At 39.8% G+C, this 17,782-nt stretch overlaps 1 protein-coding gene across 5 annotated transcripts in view; it reads left to right on the top strand.

Annotated features, from left to right (window-relative positions):
- The window catches only part of Gprin3 (GPRIN family member 3), a 65,715-nt gene that overhangs the window by 26,386 nt on the left and 21,547 nt on the right, over nucleotides 1-17,782 (top strand). Inside the window, exon 3 of one of the 5 annotated variants that reach the window (XR_012435618.1) lies at nucleotides 1,219-8,903. The exons of the other annotated variants lie outside the window; for them this stretch is intronic. The gene's annotated coding sequence lies outside the window, so the exon portion shown is untranslated. Of the gene's footprint in view, nucleotides 1-1,218; nucleotides 8,904-17,782 lie in introns of those variants that run through there. 5 annotated transcript variants of the gene reach the window in all.

The raw sequence follows: 17,782 nt of genomic DNA, 5'->3' as shown, positions 1-17,782 counted from the left end.
ATCATTACTAGTGTATAAAATTAATATCAGTATTTTAACAGCTCTTCTTTCATATTAAAGTAATTTTGGTGGTAAAGCATTACACATTTTGGCCTTATGTGAGCTCTTATTTTTCCCATTAACTTACATCCACTCTACTTAATGATTTGTTAATACTCCATTTGAGGGAAATAAAATCATACTTCTTTTGAGGCATGTTGACATTCACCAAATGTTAACTGACTTTCTATTTTATCTTACCAATGCCATGCAAGATAGGGGGCTACCAAGCAGACACCCTCTCTACCTGCCTGGAACCTCTCTTCTAACTAGAAAGACAAAGAAAAGATGACAGCTCAACTGTGCATTATAACAGGCGTGTGCATAGATGCAGTGAGAGAACAGAGAAAAGACATTTCAATTAGCAGCTGGAATTGGCTTGAGGATGAAAAGGCTTTCAGGGGAGGAAATGCTGAGCTGAGTTGAGGTTAACAATCAAGTGAAGAGTGAGAGAATATTGTCATTTTTTAGAGCAGTTCTAACAAAGTACCACAGCCTGGATGTTTTAAAACAACGGGAATTTTTCGGTCCCTCTTCGGTAGTCTAATCGCCTGTAAGGAGAATCTGTTCCACACTCTCCTACTTTCTGGTGTTTGCCAATGCCCTTGGCATTCTTTAGTTTATAAATAAATCACTCCAATTTCTGTTGTAGCCTTCACAAGATTTTCTTCTTTGTGTGTCTGTGTCTAGATCCAAATTTCCTTCTTTGAGGACACCTGTCATATTGGATTTAAGATCTACCATAACCCAGTGTGATCTTGTCCTAATTTCATTAGGCCTACAAAGACTTTATTTTTAAATAATATCAATAGTCACAGGTCTCAGAAAACGTAAGTTTTAGGGAAAGATATTCAACCCAGAATGGCTATTTTGCACAAAGTTAATGTTCTTCACACTTTAGAAGCCTGAAAGATAGGTGTACTATTTTTAAAAGTTAACTCAATTCTCACTGCTAAACAAGGTGCTAGACCCTCTTGCTTTTAACATTAATGGTTTTCTAAGTAGAGAAACAGTGCTTTTTCCATTCACTTGAATTGAGCGATGTTGCACAAAGTTGATGTTCCTCACACATGAAAAGAAGGAGAGGTAGGCCATATTTCTTTAAAAAGTTAATTCAGTTCTCACTGGGGAACATTGCGCTTGACCTTCCTCCTTCTAACATTGATGCTTTTCTTACAGGAGAAACAGGGCTTGCTCCACTTACTTGGATGGAGCATGAAGGCAGTGCATCCTTGCCGTATTCAAGCAAACCAACCGTAGACCTTTCTCAAATGGTTAAACTAAAAGCAAGGATCCCTAACAAGAGGTTTGAGGCTTAAGAGGTAACGGGAGTCTCATTGCAAAGAGACTTGTATGCCAAACTCAAGAATCTTGAATTTTGTATGAAATGTGTGGGTGCCATTGAAGGATTTTAATTCTGGGAGTTACATGATCATATTTGCATATTAGAAATCCTCTCTGGCAGCAGGGTAGAGAAGGTTGGAAGCAGAGAGATTATTTAGGAAGTCCTTGAAATAATTCTGGCAAGAAATGATAAGAGCCTGTATTACGTCAGTGAAGGAAGACCTCAGAGGAGTTAGATGGATACAGCAGTTAGTATAAAGAAAGGATCTGTAAGACTTGGTGATTAGTTAGGTGTGAGGAAGAAGGAAAGAGGCAAGAATGACTTTGAAGTTTCTGGCTTGCGTGAGGAAGTGTCATTCATGGAGATCATTAAGAAGGAAGAACATGTTCAGAGGCAAAACTGGATGGATTTGGGGCATATTTAATTTAAGGTATCAATAAGGCTTCTAAATGGATATTTGCTATTTTGAGGATCAATAGGAGTTCTGGATGGAGGCAGATTGGAGATTTATGAAGAAGTAATTGGGTCCCCAATTGAATGTATAAAGTAAGAAGGGCAGAAGGTCTGGGAAATGCCAACATTCAAAGAATGAACTGAAAGAAAAAATTAAATAATGGCCTTAAGAAGGAGGCTTCTATAGAGAAAAAGAAAAACAAGTAAGAGCTTAGCACAGATAAGAGAGCTTCCAGAAGGACAGAGTGATTAAAATGCCAAATGTTCCAGAGAAGTCAACAGAGATAAAGAAAGAAAACAGTTCATTTGTTTTGGCAAAGTCTAGTCATTCGTGACTTTAGCAAGACCAGTTTTAAGAAGATGAAGAATGACAAAGGAAGAGAAAAGATCTGGAAATCTGGAAATAACTGCTGAGTACCAGTGCCTTACACCAGAACCCTAACTACTGATTTTACATCAACTGTGCAGGAAGGAGGGCATCTTTTCAAGAACTCAACTTGTGAGGTTATCAGGGGTCATGAAATCAATTGTGTCATGGATTAAGAAGGACTTCCTCTGATGTTAGAGATTTGAACATACTGTGATCCAACCAACTGGGAAGATGTAGGCTGTAGAGAGTGACCTAGCAGGTAGTGAGGGTAGAGGGTCAGGAAGGAGTTGGCACATATCTTTCCAATGCTGGTGACATGTTCTTTAAGGCAGTTGAGGAAATTTCTCACACACCTGCCACTATAGAGTTTCTGTTAACATGGAATAAAAGTCTTTCCTTTGGGTTCCATGTAACAAGCATTTTTTGCTGCCTACCCTTCACAAATCTATTCCTTTTCTTTTTATAGCACTCCTTTTTCCTATTTGGGAATCCATTCTTCTCTTTTGTGTTACACCTTACTGGAGCTGCCAGTCAAGATGCTCTGCCCTCTCCATTACAGGGTTAATTGGACTCCCCTCGAAGGACTTTGAACCTAAAGCCTTTTAACTGCTACTAGGGGTTAGGGAGTAGGTAATTAGAATTTGGGAAATAAAGTTAGAGTTCATCCCAATGGCAGTCTGCAACTATGCCCTAGTTTTTTACCCTTTTATGAACCTGTTTTCTTAAGTTTCCCCTCAAGTCTATGTCTCACACGGATGCTTGGACAGGCTGTTGTGTCTAAGACTCTGGAGCCAGTCCAGTGCCAGTGACTCATGCCTGTAATCTTAGCTACTCATGAGGCAGAGATCGGGAGATCATTGTTTGAAGCCAGCAAGGGCAAATAGTTCCTGAGACCCTTTCTTGAAAATACTCAACACAAAAAAGGGCTGGTGGAGTGGCTCAAGTGGTAGAGTGCCTGCCTAGCCAAGTATGAGGTCCTGAGTTCAAACCCCAGAACCACCAAAAAAAGACTCTGGAGCCAGAAGGCTTGGGTTCAAGTTCATATTTGGCCACATTCTGAGGGAGCTGGAGCAAGTTTCTTAACTTCTCTGTGCCTTGATTTCTCATCTATGAAGTGGGACTATTAACAGTCCCCATAGAGTGTTATAGGAATTAAGAGTCAATACTTAGAATGGTGCTTAATCAAAGTGAGTATTATAGGTGTTTGTTACCATTATTTCAATAAGTTCCTCCTCTCCATAACATAGTCAGGATCCCTTGCTGCTATGAGTCACCAAAGAATCCTAATCGATTCCACCTTTATTCCAGATTACTCACATTTTATTACACTTGAAAATCTGGACAAAATTAATAATGTCATAAAGATTGATTGTTTATAACAGTTTGGAGAAAAGGAGAATTTGAATAGGCAATTGTGGCAAAGAGATGAAAGCTCACATTTAAAAATCAAACAAAGGAGATTAACAAGAAACATTAATGGCATATTTGTATAGAACTTTGGAGAACAAAAATATTGGGAGGTTTTAAAAAGTTATTTTAGAATGCAATAGCTCCCTGTTGGCTGTTGATAGAAATGAGGCAGGCATGACAGATCTTTTCTTGTTAATTACATTTATAATGCAGTGGAAAATGCAGTGTTCCAGGAAGCAGTTTGAGGGCTCATGTCACAAGTGTCCATTTGAAGTTCATTTTGCTCACCGGTCTTCAGTTTCCTCTCTTGGAAAATGCTCACTAGTATCTGATGATGAGTCTCAAGGTGTTTGTTACAAAGCAATGTTACAATGCTAACTTGTAGAGTGGGTGCTATGGTTTAGATATTGTTTGAATGTGGTGGAAACTTGGTCCCTGGCCTCACAGTGTTGGGAGGTAGTGGAACCTATAAGAGATGAGGCTCTGTAGAAGCTATAAGTCATTGTACACACTGCCCTCAGCAGGGATTGGGATGGTCCCTTGGAACCTGGTGAGTTCCCCTGAGAGCAGATTGTTAGAGATTGTTAGAGAAAGAGCATTCGAAGCCCTTGCATCTCTCTGGCTCCTGTCTTGCCATGTGACCTCTCCTGAACACACTCCTGTCACCGTGATGCCATCCACCATGACACCCTCTTCAGAGCCAAACAGGTGAAGCCATGCAGTCTTGAAATTTCAGCTTCTAGCACTGTGAGCTAACTAAACATCTTTTCTTTATAAAGTACCCTACCTCTGGTATTTTGTTAGAGCAATGAAAAACAGAGTAAGATAATGAGTAGAAATCCATGGGATTCAGGAAGATCACCAGGGATAAAAGGAGGTTAAAGAAAAGACCAAGGAATGAATCTGACCAAGTCTGGCCATTAGAGCTATGGAGGAGGAGCTACTAAGATAGAACACACAGAAAGATGGCAGAAAATGAATAGACTACAAGTTGTGAAAGCAAGAGAAGCACTCAGACTTGCTTTCCCTGGGCCTCCTGGGCCTCCTTGGCCATGCTCAGTCTTGGATTGCAGATGCCCTTTGGGAAGGAAAGTTCTGCTCTGCAGGCTGCTCATACCTTTCCCTAGGTTCCACTTCCCTCCACCTAGAAACAACTCATTCCCTTCTCCCATGAGTTGAGCCCACAGAAGAGGTAATGCTAGTCATGATGCTCACTATTTAGGAATGACTCTAAAATCCCTAAATCATTTCAAGAACCTAGCCATGGCCCCAGAAGCCACTGCAATGGAGAATGGACATATCTGAGGCCATGACAGCCTCCAACTTTAATGGTTATAGAAGGAAAAAAATGTATAAGAAGATAGGTAAGAATGTATCAGATGTATCAGAATGAATTGTTAAAAAGAAAAGGCTATTAAAATTGTTCCAAAAGAAAATTGTTTAGGTCTACCCCATCCAGCATATCTTTATGAACTTTCATTTCATAGAATATAGCCCCTGCACATGGGGTTATTAATTATGAGTTCCAGTGAAGACTGTAGGCACCCATGCCCTGCAGCATGCCTGGCACCACCCAGACCACATGTCCACTCACAAACAAGAAAATAGGCGTCATGGTGCCATCAACTTTGAATTCCCATTGTGGGGTAGTAGAAGGAAGCTCACCCCCATCCCACCCATTTCTTCACAACTTACAGTGCACTCCCATTATTTTTCTGTTGGTTTTTAGTCCTGGGGTTTGAACATTTGCTAGGCAGGTGCTCTACTGCTTAAGCCACTCGTCTAGCCCTTTTTGCTCAGGTTATTTTGGAGTTAGGGTCTTTTTTTTTTTTTGCACAAGCAGCTTGGACCACAATTCTCTTACTTTAGGTTTCCTACCATTGTGGGGATGACAGGTGCGTGCCACCATGCTCACTGACATGGGATTTGGCAAACTATTTTTTTAACCTGGGCTAGCCTGGGACAATCCTCCAAATCTCAGCCTCCCATTCGGCTTGAGATGACAGGCTTCCACCACTGCACCCAGCTATTGGTTGAGACAGGACCTTATGAAGTATTTGCCAGGGCTGGCCTCAAACTGTGATCCTTCCAATTTTAGTCTCCCAAGTAGTTAAGATTACAGACACAAGCCAGAGGTGACCAGCGATTTTTTAATACATTTATGATCCTTCTTGTATTAGCCTTTTTACCATTGCAATAGCAAACTACCAAAGGGTAGATCCCTTATAAAGAAAAGAGAGATCTATCTAGCTCACACTTTGCAGGCTGAAAGTTTGAACAACAGGATTGAAGCTCTGGCAAGGGATCCTTTCAACACATGGTTGTGACAGGATTGCTTGCCAGAGAGAGATGACATAGCGAGATAAAAAGTCAGAGTTGGGAGGGGCCAGGGATGCCCTTTTATTTCCTCCTTCCTCCCCATCTCACTAACCAGGAACCCAGGAGAACTACTTACTTCCCTCTAAGGGCAGCACACCCAAAGACCTAACTACCTCCCACAAGGGTCCACCTCTTAACGTTGCCACTACACGTGAACCCCTGGGGGGCGGACCACATTTAAGTCATAGCGCTTCTCTTGTGGCCCTCAAGACTTTCAGATCAGGGCAGGGAAGACATGCTCCTCATGTGAGACAGATCAACCTGTGCTTTTTCTATGTAGGCTTTTCAAAAGCAGCTGTTAGTCTTTCTGCAAATATAAGTAATAAACAGAGGCAAATCCACATTCTAGGTAATAATAGAAGCAACTAATGCACTAGTAATTAATAAAAGGCATCTACAACTAAAGATTATTTTAAAAATTGAATTAGAATATTATCAGTAAAAGCTCTAATAATATTGTTAAATAATCCAAAAGAGACCTAAAGAACAATACATAGACAATCTTTAAAGTAAACGAGAAGTGCATATTTTATAAAATAAAATTATACATGATTATAGCTGATAATCAATAATTTTTGAAAGAATGGTTGATATATTCAAAATTTATTAATAGTATCAAAATATACCAAATATATTATTTGCTGTGAGGCAGAAGGGCCAGACATTTCTGAGCTCAGAGAAAGGTCTTGTTGTTCTACTAATTAAAGCAAGAATTTCCTGGAATTTGATTCTCTGGAGGCAGTAATGCTTGCAGAATCTTTCCTTGAAATTAAGTCCTGGCCTAGGTTAACTGTAGACATTATTCAAGATGGAGCTGAGAGATCCACATAAAACTGACCCCTCCTCCCTGTTAAGATCAGGTAGGCAGATTGGGATTTGGGTTTTCTTTTTTTCTTTATGAAATGTATTGGCAGATTTTAACCCATCTGACCAGGATCCTAGACTGCATTACAGTGATGATGTGACAGTTTGTCATTGCTGGTGACATGGGCAAGGATGCAAACAAAGGTCTGCTTCATTAAGGGAAGGGGAAAAAAATCACAACTAAAGAAAGGATTGCATGATCATTTTTCCTGCAGCTCCTGGCAGGGCTGGTAGGAGACGTAGGAGAAGGGCTGTGGAAGATGAACTGTGTTCTGCGCCTCCTCCAAGGTCAGATGCAATCATTATTTGGTTATCCAGGTCACAGAACTGCCAGAGTAAATCCTACCAACTGTCAGGGAATTGTTCTCAAGAAGGAGGAGGAAAGCTGTCCTTCTGTCTTTTGTGTTTGTTTTGATTCCTTTTTTCTATCCATTCCAAGATACCCACATACAACCCGAGGTCAAAGAATGTGATAACTCCACCTAGCCCTGAGTGGCTGCTGGCTCTAGACAGGATACTATTATTTTAATATTGGTTCTTTTTTAAGCATAAATTAATTGCACAAAGGGATTTTATTGTGATATTTCCATATATGCATATAATGTACTTTGATCAAATTCACCCCTGTATTACTTTCTTATTCCTCTTCCCCTCTTTTAAAATAATTCTTTTATATTTATTCTACTTTTATACATGCATATAAAATACTTCAGTTTTATTTGCCCACCTTCATTCTCTCCTTTCACACCCTCCCCCGCACACACACTGGTTCCCATCTCCCAACAGTCCCCATTTCATACTCATGTCATTCAATATTGTTTGAGGTATAGATTCTGCATGTGAGAGAAAACGTCAATATTTGTCTTTTTCAGTCTGGCTTTGGAGCAAGCTTTTTCTCACCCCCTTCTTAGGCTTTGGACCGAGCTTTTTCTCACCCCAAACCTAACTGGGACTAACTGGTGGCAACTGGAGATGGAGAAAAGACATAGGATAGACAGACAGACAGAAAGTTGGGGCCAGGTGTGTTGCCTGCTCAGATGGAGACACACAACCCTCATTGCTTGTTTTCTCTATCATTCTCTTCATTTACTCTGCTTCTTATCTTTATCTTTATTCTTTAAGGGCTTACTCCTTTTCAGTTCTTTAAAACCTTGCTTCTAAAGTCTTTCCTTAAAACCTTGCTTTTAAAGTCTTTTCTGTTCTTTAAAACCTCTTTCCTTAGACTTGCTCTGTCCCATGTTTTCTCCTAGCTGTTCTTTAACATAATCTCTCTTAAAGTCTTTGCCCCCAGACTTGCACTGTTCCATGTTCTCTTCAGCTTTTCTTTAGCTTAGCTTTTCTAAAGCCTATATATAAAGTTCTCGGTGCAGACTTGCACTGTCCCATGTTCTCTCTGTAGCTTTCTTAAAGTCTTGGCCCTCAGGCTTGCTAGCAATTCCCCTTTAGCAATTCTCCTTCAGCAATTCTTTTCCCTTCAGCAATCTTTTCTCTTCCAAAAGCCCAAAAGCCAAAACCTCAAGCAAAAGCCCATAGCAAAAAGCCTCAAAATAAAAACCCCAAAGCAAAAGCCTCAATTGAAAGCCCAAAGCAAAAAACCCCAAAGCAAAAGCCTTGCATCCTCCTTCAGTGAGTCTTTAATATCCAGTGGTAAACAGTGTGGAACAGCAGTTCTTGGGGAGAGGCATGACATTATAACAAGAGAAACCTGTGTTCCTGCTTCTCTGAACATAAACAACTTAGGAGAAACAGCTGTTCTGCATTTTCCTCTTCTGTGGCTGGGGCTGTGCCAATCTCTGCCTACAGATAAAGAAACAAACAAAAAAAAGCAGTTGAACTGCATCTCACGTTGCTTATGTCCATTTCTCATAGGCTTCTCATAATCCACTCCCCACATGGCTTATTTCACTTAATATGGTGATTTCCAATTTCATCCATTTTCTTGCAAGCTAAATAATTTTATCCTTCTTAATGGCTGAATAATACTCCAGATGATAGATAGATAGATAGATAGATAGATAGATAGATAGATAGATCTGTAGTCATTCATTGGTTGATGGGCACCTAGACTGATTCTATGGTTTGACTATTGTGAATAGTGCTACTATAACTGTGGGTGTGCAGGTGTCTCTTTTTAGAATATCTTGACTAGCAAAATAGACATTGGTAGTAAAAATTCAGAATTAGATGTCCAGCTTTTGTCTGGTTATTCAACTATCAGGGCCAAAACTATTTTATAAGGTAGCATTCTTCTAAAACAAAGGCAATGTATTACTTTTAGGGTAATCTATTACCACCCATGCCCCACATGTGGGTGTCCAAACCATGCACACACCCACATTCACACCCACACACACTCACACACATACACACACACACACACTCACACACATAAACACACACACCCACATTCACACCCACACACACTCACACACATACACACTCACACACATAAACACACACACACATTCACACCCACATACACTCACACATACACACACACACTCACACACATAAACACACACATACTCACACACATACACACCCACACACACTCACACATAAACACACACAGAGTTTGCCTGTCCCTTACTGGGAAGTGTGGAAGCTCCCAGGTCATGGTACTTATCAAAGAGGATGAAGTTCCTCTGGCACATCAACAGCTCCTGTCACATTTGGTAACAAACACCAGCCATCCATCCTAACTGACCATTCCCAGGGTGGGGCAACAGGCCCCTGCTCTTTACTCATCCATCTTGATGCTGACCTAATCAGCTGTGAAAGCTTTATCAGGCAGCCCTGCAAAGACAAGGCTTGGGAGAGAAATGACTGCTGACAATCACTGTTTCCTTCTACCTTCCCCCCCATGGCATCATCCCTCGAGGCCCCATCTCTGTCTGGTCCCATAAGTTCCTGACTTTGGCTCCTAACCAGCTTCTGTCCACCTGAGCACCTTACACCCTGATACCTCACCTGCTGCAAACTCTCCAACTCCCACCTAGACAACAGACCTCACTGGAGTGGTTGGGAACTGAAGGAGTTCCTTTTTTATCATTTTATTAGCATATATTAGTTGTACGGGGAGGTTCATTATTGTATTTCCATATATGCTTACAATGTACCTTGATTAGGTCCACCCCACCATCCTTCTCCTTCATCCTCCTCCCCCCTACTTAAAACAATTTCAACAGGTTTCATTGATTTATTTTCATTTTAGTATATAAAGTACATAGGCCATATTTACCCTCCTTTACCCTCTCCAAATTCACCCTCCCACTAATACCCACCCCCTAACAGGACCTGCTTTGCATTCCTGTCCTTCGTATTTTTTTAATGTATATTCATTGTTCAGAGGGATTTCACCATGGTATTTCACCCAAGAATATATTGTACTTTCTCAGATTAACACTTTCTATTACTCTCCCTTACCCTTCCCTCCCCACCTTATTAGTCAGCAGCTTTCAGTGTGTTTTGTTAACACCATCTTCCTACACAGATGAAATGTATTTCAGCACTATTCACTCCCTATCATTCTCTTTTCCTCTGCTTGCTGTGGGGACAAAGGGAGTCCTGAGACTCAGTGTGGCACGTTACCTGCTACTGTTCACAGGTAGCAACAGCACTTAAACACCAGATGTGTGTTTTACTAAGTTTGTGTCTACAGTGAGTGTTTGATTATACTCATTTAAACCTTTTTTCAAGATTAAACTATTGCAGTCTTGCATCATAACCTAGACCAGGATAACTTTCTGAAAAAAACTATGACATGTGCAAAATCTGGCAGGAGGAATGACCTGCTAACCAGGCAAAGGGCCCACCTGACCAACAGAAATTCCATATTGAGAAGTAAACCCCAGCACCATCTTGGCTGGCTTCTTTACGAAGCTGCTCCTAATTAACACATAGATTTGTTCTGCAGAGTTGAGGAAAACACACCAATCTGCATTTTTAATAATAAAAATGCATCAGTTCATTCTGATGCACAGCCAAGTGAGGGTCCATTTATCCAGGTCAACTCTCTCATTTCCCAGATAAAGACACTAAGACTCCAAAAGATCAAATCTCAAGTCTTCAAAATGTCAGCATTCTTCCTGCTGTGCCATGCTGCCTTCCTGCAAATTCTTGGCAGAGGCCTCAGGGACACTGAAAATCAACATGACTACAGATATGTGTTGCTTAACTATGAAGGAGACATTCTGGAAATGCACCATTGGACAATTTCATCATTATATGAGCATCACAGAGTGCACTTCCCTAAACCTAAATAGTGTAGGTTAATCATGGTCTCTTGATACAATCAACAGATGCAGTGAACATAAGATGTTTGAGGTGCTGACTGAGTATCATGGTTTACTGCTTCACAGTACTCTTCTCCATATGAAGGAATATGCTATAAAAACGATTAAAAGTTAGTAAATAAACCAGTAACATACTCACTTGTTAGCATTAAGTATTATGTACTGTGCATTCTTGTATGTGCTACACTTCTAGTCAAACCACAATGCAGTAGGCTTGTTTTTACCAGCATCACCACAAACACATGGCTGATACATTGCAACATCTTGATGGCTACAAAGTCACTATGGAACAAGAATGTTAACTCTGTCATAATCTTGTGGTACCACCATCATTGACCAAAATGTCAATTTGTGACACATGACTATGTCTTCAAAATTACCTTTTTATGCCATCAGTGCACGCACGAGAATGGAAGGTAACTTCTCAGGGTTATTATAAAAAAAATCCTGATCTGATGGATCTCTGAGAAGGAGCCATCCTCAGACAACTCAAAGTACAATCTGCTTTCTTGCTGTTAACCCACATTTTAATAAGGATAGCACAAATCAATAAACTTCATTGCATCAAACACAGTTAAAGGCCAGCATGCTTCACTTTGTCATAAAAATGGTTAAAAATCACTTTTGTGTTATTTTCTCTTTTATTGCCTATCAAAGCAATCAAACATGCTCCTGCATGTTTCAGATTCTTTGAGATGACAGGGAATGTCACCACCCATTAGGATGAGTCTTTATCTGTCTTGGTCATCCTCTCCACCTTCACAGATATGAGTTCATTATCTGCCTTTCCATGTCTGTAATTGTCATTAATTTAAACATCTATTTTTCTTACTTAATTGTTTCTTGAGACCAGAGTCCACATTTATTCATTTTGCATCTTCAGTGCTTACTTCAGAACTTAGTACACTATTGTTGTTTAATTATGTTAAACATTAAGCTGAAATCGGATATAGCAAAGGGAAAGATAATGTTATTTGTTAAGGACACAAACCATAACCTATCAAGTCATGGATATTGCTCACACAAGTCATCTCAGGGAATATCACATAGATTTGTTTGCTAGAACAGTGTCTGAGAAAAAGCTTCTGTAATTATTGGGCAGTTGTTCAGTTAGTACATGTTCTACAATTTCAGAGGGAGTGGTGACTTCTCTGTTAATATCAATCTATTTTAATAAAGATTAACTTGTCTTTCAGCTTGTTAAAGTTCTCTGAATGATCAAGTACTCTAACTTGATATGAACATGACCTTCAGGATATTTAAACCCCAATTTTTAGTGACGATTAGATTTATGTTATGATTACAATTATCAATTAACTTGAACTTTGGACTTGGGAACAAATTTACTAAATTTGCATACAGCATAAACTGAGTTAGATTGTCATGCAATGAATTTATCAGCTATTTCTTAAATTAAGAAATTACATGATCTACCACAAGTTTGAACTCAGAGCCTCACGCTTGCTAGGCAGGCACTCTACCACATAAGCCACTTCCCCAGCCCTTACTTGTGTTGAGTATTTTCAAGATAGGGTCTCAAAAACTCTTCTGCCTCTGGAGAAGCTAGGGTTACAGGCCTGAGCCATCAGTGCCTAGCTGGTTTTCAGTATCTTTAAACCTCTATGTGCTAGATTCTGTGCTAGGTACTAGAAACCAAGATGAACATAGGATTACCTGCTCACGTGGGGCTTTGAGTTAACTGTAGGTTGCTGTGGATATCAACTTGGTGAGCGTCAGGCAGCAATTTGAAATGGAATGGAATTAAGCAGAAACTAGGAGATAAGTATTGTTTAGATTTTGGTGAAATAGTAAGTGGAAGGGTTTGGATGTATGTATTGGGTTGTATGATTTTTTTACATTGAGTTGGGTCAAAAAGTTTGAAATCCATTAATGTAGCCAACTAAGAAGTATTCCATTGAGTCAAAAGTCCCATTAATCACGATCATTTTAAAGCATTTAGAAGCAGGCCATCAGAAAAATACAAGACAAGTTCAGAAGAAATGGAAGTTTGAGTTGAAAATAAAAATTCTTTTTTATAAATTCTAAACTAGTAAGTGCTGTTATATCTCAGTGTGGGTGTGATTAACCATGCAATTACAGAGGCAATTCTTTATGAGGTCAGCAGAGATGTGTATGGTGTGGTACTGTAACCCCTCTCCATACCCTTTGCACACATTTCCTGCCATGTTTTATTAGAAAATTAATTTTTACAGCCTTCCCACCAAGGTTTAGGCCCAGTCTCCCATTTTTATTTTTTATATATTCTCTTTAACCCCTTAGATTCTCTCTTAATCCATTTGGGCTGCTATAACTGAATACTGTAGACTTGGTGCTTTACAGAAAGCAGAAATTATTATTCCTCACTGCTCTGGAAGCTGAGAAGGCCAAGATCAAGGGCCCAGTATGACTTTGATGAGGAACTAGAATGGGCTGATGAGGGTCCACTTCCTGGTTCATTGATGGCTGTCTTCTTGCTGTGTCCTCTTATGGCAGGAGATTGAGAGCACTTGGGGTCTTTTTTATAAGGGCAATAATCCCATTCATAAGAGCTGTGCCCTCATGATCTAAACACTTTCCAAAGGCCCCTCATCCAAAAACTATCACATTGAGAATTAGGTTTCAACATAGAAGTTTTGGAGGGACATAAATATTAAGTCTAGTGCAGAGTCTATGTCCTGCAAATTCTGTCTTCAAAAGATGGTTATAGTTTGGATATGAAGTGTCCTCCAAAAGGCTCATGTGCTGATGGCCTTGTCCCCAGCTGGTAGCACTATTGATCATGAGAGTGCTAATCTTTTCACCAGTGGGTTAGCCATTGATGAGTTCATAGCTAAATGAGCTATTAGGAGGTGAGGCATACTTGAAGGAGATAGGTCACTGGGGGCAGGCCTTTAAGGGGCATATCTTGTCCCTGAATCCTTCATCTCCCTCTCTTTCTCTGTCTCCTGTCCACTATGAGGCAAGCCACTTTGCTTCAACACATGCTTTCTGCCATAATGTTCTGCCTCACCATGCATTTATCCAGAAGCAACAGAGCCGAGTGGCCATAAACTGAAACCTCTAAAACAGCCAAAATAAATATTTCCTCCTTTAAGTTGATATACTCAGGTATTTTGTTACAGTGACAGAAAATGGGCTAATATGGACATACTGCATCCACATCTTTTTCTTTCCACTGCTGGTTCATACCATTGTTTTAACCATTTGCCCAAACCTCTTTCTTCACTGCCCTCAGTCCATGTCAAGTGCTCTTTGAACCTGCTGTTCCTATCCTGGAGGCATGTCAATGAGCTGATAAGGAAAGTAGGCTCTCAGACTGAGAAAGACAAATGCAACATGTTCTCTCTTATCTGTGGACTCCAGACCAAAAGCAAAAGAATGGCATGAGTGTAAAACAGGGACTATTTGGAGAGGGGAGCCAGTGGAAGGGCGAAGAGTGAGAGGAGACAGTGACACAGAAGGGTAGGGGGAGTATTTAATGCTTGTATGAAAAGAATAATGAAACCCATTAAAACTGGTTAAGAAAGTGGGAAGGGCAAAAAGAAGCAACAGTAGAAGGTGTGAATTTGATCAAAGTACATTTTTTGCTTGTATGGAAATATCACAATAAAACCCCTTTGTACAATTATTATACAATAATTTTAGATAGAGAATGAAGGCTCTGTTGTCAGCACTATCGTTTATTGGCTATTTGACTTTTGGCAAATTAACTATGCTGAGCTTCAGTTCAATAAGCTATAAAATATGAGTTAAATGAGTACTGCCTCCTAGGATTTTATGGGCTTTCGATAAGACAATGCTTGTAGAATCTCTAAACGTAAGAGCCTCTGTAGCCTGGTACATGCCCGATGAGATGATTCCTGTCGTGCGCACTGCTAGCCTGCAGGACAGGTGTCCACTCTCAAGCGTTGTCTAGACCAGCACATGGCGCCCATCACACTACTGAGCCTTCCAGCTTCGCAGCCTGACCAGCTATCCCTGAGCATGGTACCCTTTGAAATGTTTTTGTCTCCTCCTTCTTTGCCACTTTTAAGATGCATGTCTATGCTGGGATGCACCAAATCCCAGTTTCTGCAAACTACTTGTTTCCTTTCACTCACCTGGATAGCAACGAACATCAAGAATACCTCAAAACACTGTTTGCTCCTCCTTTTTCTCCTTCCAATTGATATCCTTAAACTTTACAGTCATTCAAGGGCTCACATAAAACACCTATGTTTTTCTTGTTTTCATAGCCAATTCTTCAGCAAAGGTAAAAATATTTAACAACTGGTTCTATGGGGGGAAAAAAAAGAGTTTGTGAGTTTCCATGGTGTAAATATTCCCACGATGGTCAAGTTCAGGTTAACTTCATGATGTCACTGACAGTGGAGCTGAGAAGAGATAAACACCCTGAGTTCTGTGAGCCAGCTCCACCACACTCAGGTCTGTAGGCCTGTTGTTGTAGCCTCTACCACTTAGGGACCTTAGCAAAAGGCCCAAAATTACAACATGAAAGGGAATTGTGGGACCAACCTAGCCAGAAGGAAAGCCAACACAATATACTAGTCACTATTTTTATTGGACTATATATATTAATTTGGAGTGAGTTAAAAGTCATGGAGTGGTCACAGAGATAATAGTGGCCAAAGTTTCCCCTTCTACACTGTCCACTCACCCTCAGCATTGCCACTTATGTATGTCTTCTAGACTGTCCTTGTTCCTGGTATGTAATCATCTTTGCAATCTTTCTAATTAACACTGCTTGAAATCTTGGGACCCACTTTGATTCTTTTCCTATCCCTGCTTCCTATGTGCCACCAGTCAGGACATATTGCCACTGGCACCCCACGGTAATAGTTTGCACACCCCCTTTTCTCTTTATTTTCCTACCAACACCATTAAGGGATTCCTCCTTACCTCTATTGTGGCAATAACCTCATAAATTATCTCTTTCCCTGTTGATTCCTCTGTAGTAGTCAGTTTTAAATCTGCTTTCTCCATAAGCTTCCTAATTATTTCACTGGTGTGTTGGAAAATCATTAGTAGCTTCCTATTGTCTACCAAAAAAAAACAGTTTGTGAACAAAGCCAGGAAGGCTTTCCATCTTACTCAGCCTAACACACTGGCTTTACATCCCAATAATAATAGCCACTTTCGTGTAACTACATACCCGTCAAAATTGAACATTTTACCATTGACATCAAAAAGTCAGGTGCACTCAGGCATGTATTATTTTTAATAACACCCTTGCCTGTGAGTACAGTATGTTTAAAACTTCAGGACAAGCCACCCTCCCCTGAATAAACGGTATATCTCCCACTTCCCCCAACCTGCACCTCTCTTTGATGGTTTCTTTGAAGTCCACCTCACTGTACCATTGGGGTCTTCCCCCATAACTCAAGGTCTAACTTAAATGCACGTAGAATTTATAGACAATAAAAAACAGAAAGAAGAGAGAATACTTCCCCAAATCAGAAATAAAAAAAGAAATAATTGTGACATCTACATGACCTGAACTAGAAGCCTGAGAGTGACTGGGGCCCAGATAGGAAAGAATGCCAAGGGCCAGCAAAGAACAGTGATAAGCAACTCCTAGCAAAGGCATTTTGATGCTGTTGAACCAGACCCACCACATACCTCCATGTCAGGGTGGCAGCAAACTGGCTAAAACTGGTTACACACTGTGAAGCAGAAACATGTCAGACCACCTCAGATAGACAGGTTGTACCCCAGACTTCTGCCCAGGTGTCTAGTGGAGTCTCATTTTATACTTGGGATTCATGTGCAGAGCAAATTTAGCTAAGTAAAGAGTTGGTATAGTATCACAAAATCCAGAAAGTGCACTGAGAAAAAACAGGATCCACAAGTACAACTCCAGAGAAGAACCTCCTTTCCAGTTTGCATGAATTAACAAGGGGAAAACTCAAAGAATGAACATGAATTGCAAAATGAGAAGTTCTGGGTGATAGGGCTTTATTTGTTGAAATCTTATGCCCCCATTCTCATTTTTTTCTTACATTTTTGCTACACTTTACACAGCTGAAATATGACTATTTTCAGTTTTAAATTATAAATGGTAAAATTTTAAATATCACTTGTGATCCCACTACATATTAACCCATTAATATTTTAGCATATTCCCTCCTACTATCTTTAGTAAGTATGTATAATTTCCATATTCTCTACATATCATGTTACATATGTATTTCTTGCAGCCTAAAGCATCACAACTTAACTGATATAACTTATCAAAAGGAATTATAAAAGCGATACATATATTCCTAATATTTTTCTTTTATCTTATAACTTTTGACTTTGCATTATTCACTAACCTTTTAAAATAGGGCCAGGTGTTTTCTTCGAGAATGGACTCGCTGCCTGTCTTCCTGTAACATCTTTTTTACATACACTCATAGTAAACCCTCACTAATTTTCTACTTCAATTATGTTACAGTGAACAAAGCAATCCTAATTAACACTTAATGACAAGTGTTTACAATTATTTTCCCATCTTTAACAGCTGTCTCACCCTGAATACAATAGCAACATTTTTTTTTTAGTGATCAATCTTTGTCAGGTGGATTTAATAACTGGCAATTAAAATATATTTTCCAAATTTTGTATCTAAACATTTAGTCAATTTCC

This window comes from Castor canadensis, chromosome 9 (genome assembly GCF_047511655.1).
Source record: "Castor canadensis chromosome 9, mCasCan1.hap1v2, whole genome shotgun sequence".
Lineage (NCBI taxonomy): Eukaryota > Metazoa > Chordata > Mammalia > Rodentia > Castoridae > Castor > Castor canadensis.
Note: the sequence above shows the minus strand (reverse complement) of the source record. Positions and strands in the feature narration are given on the sequence as shown.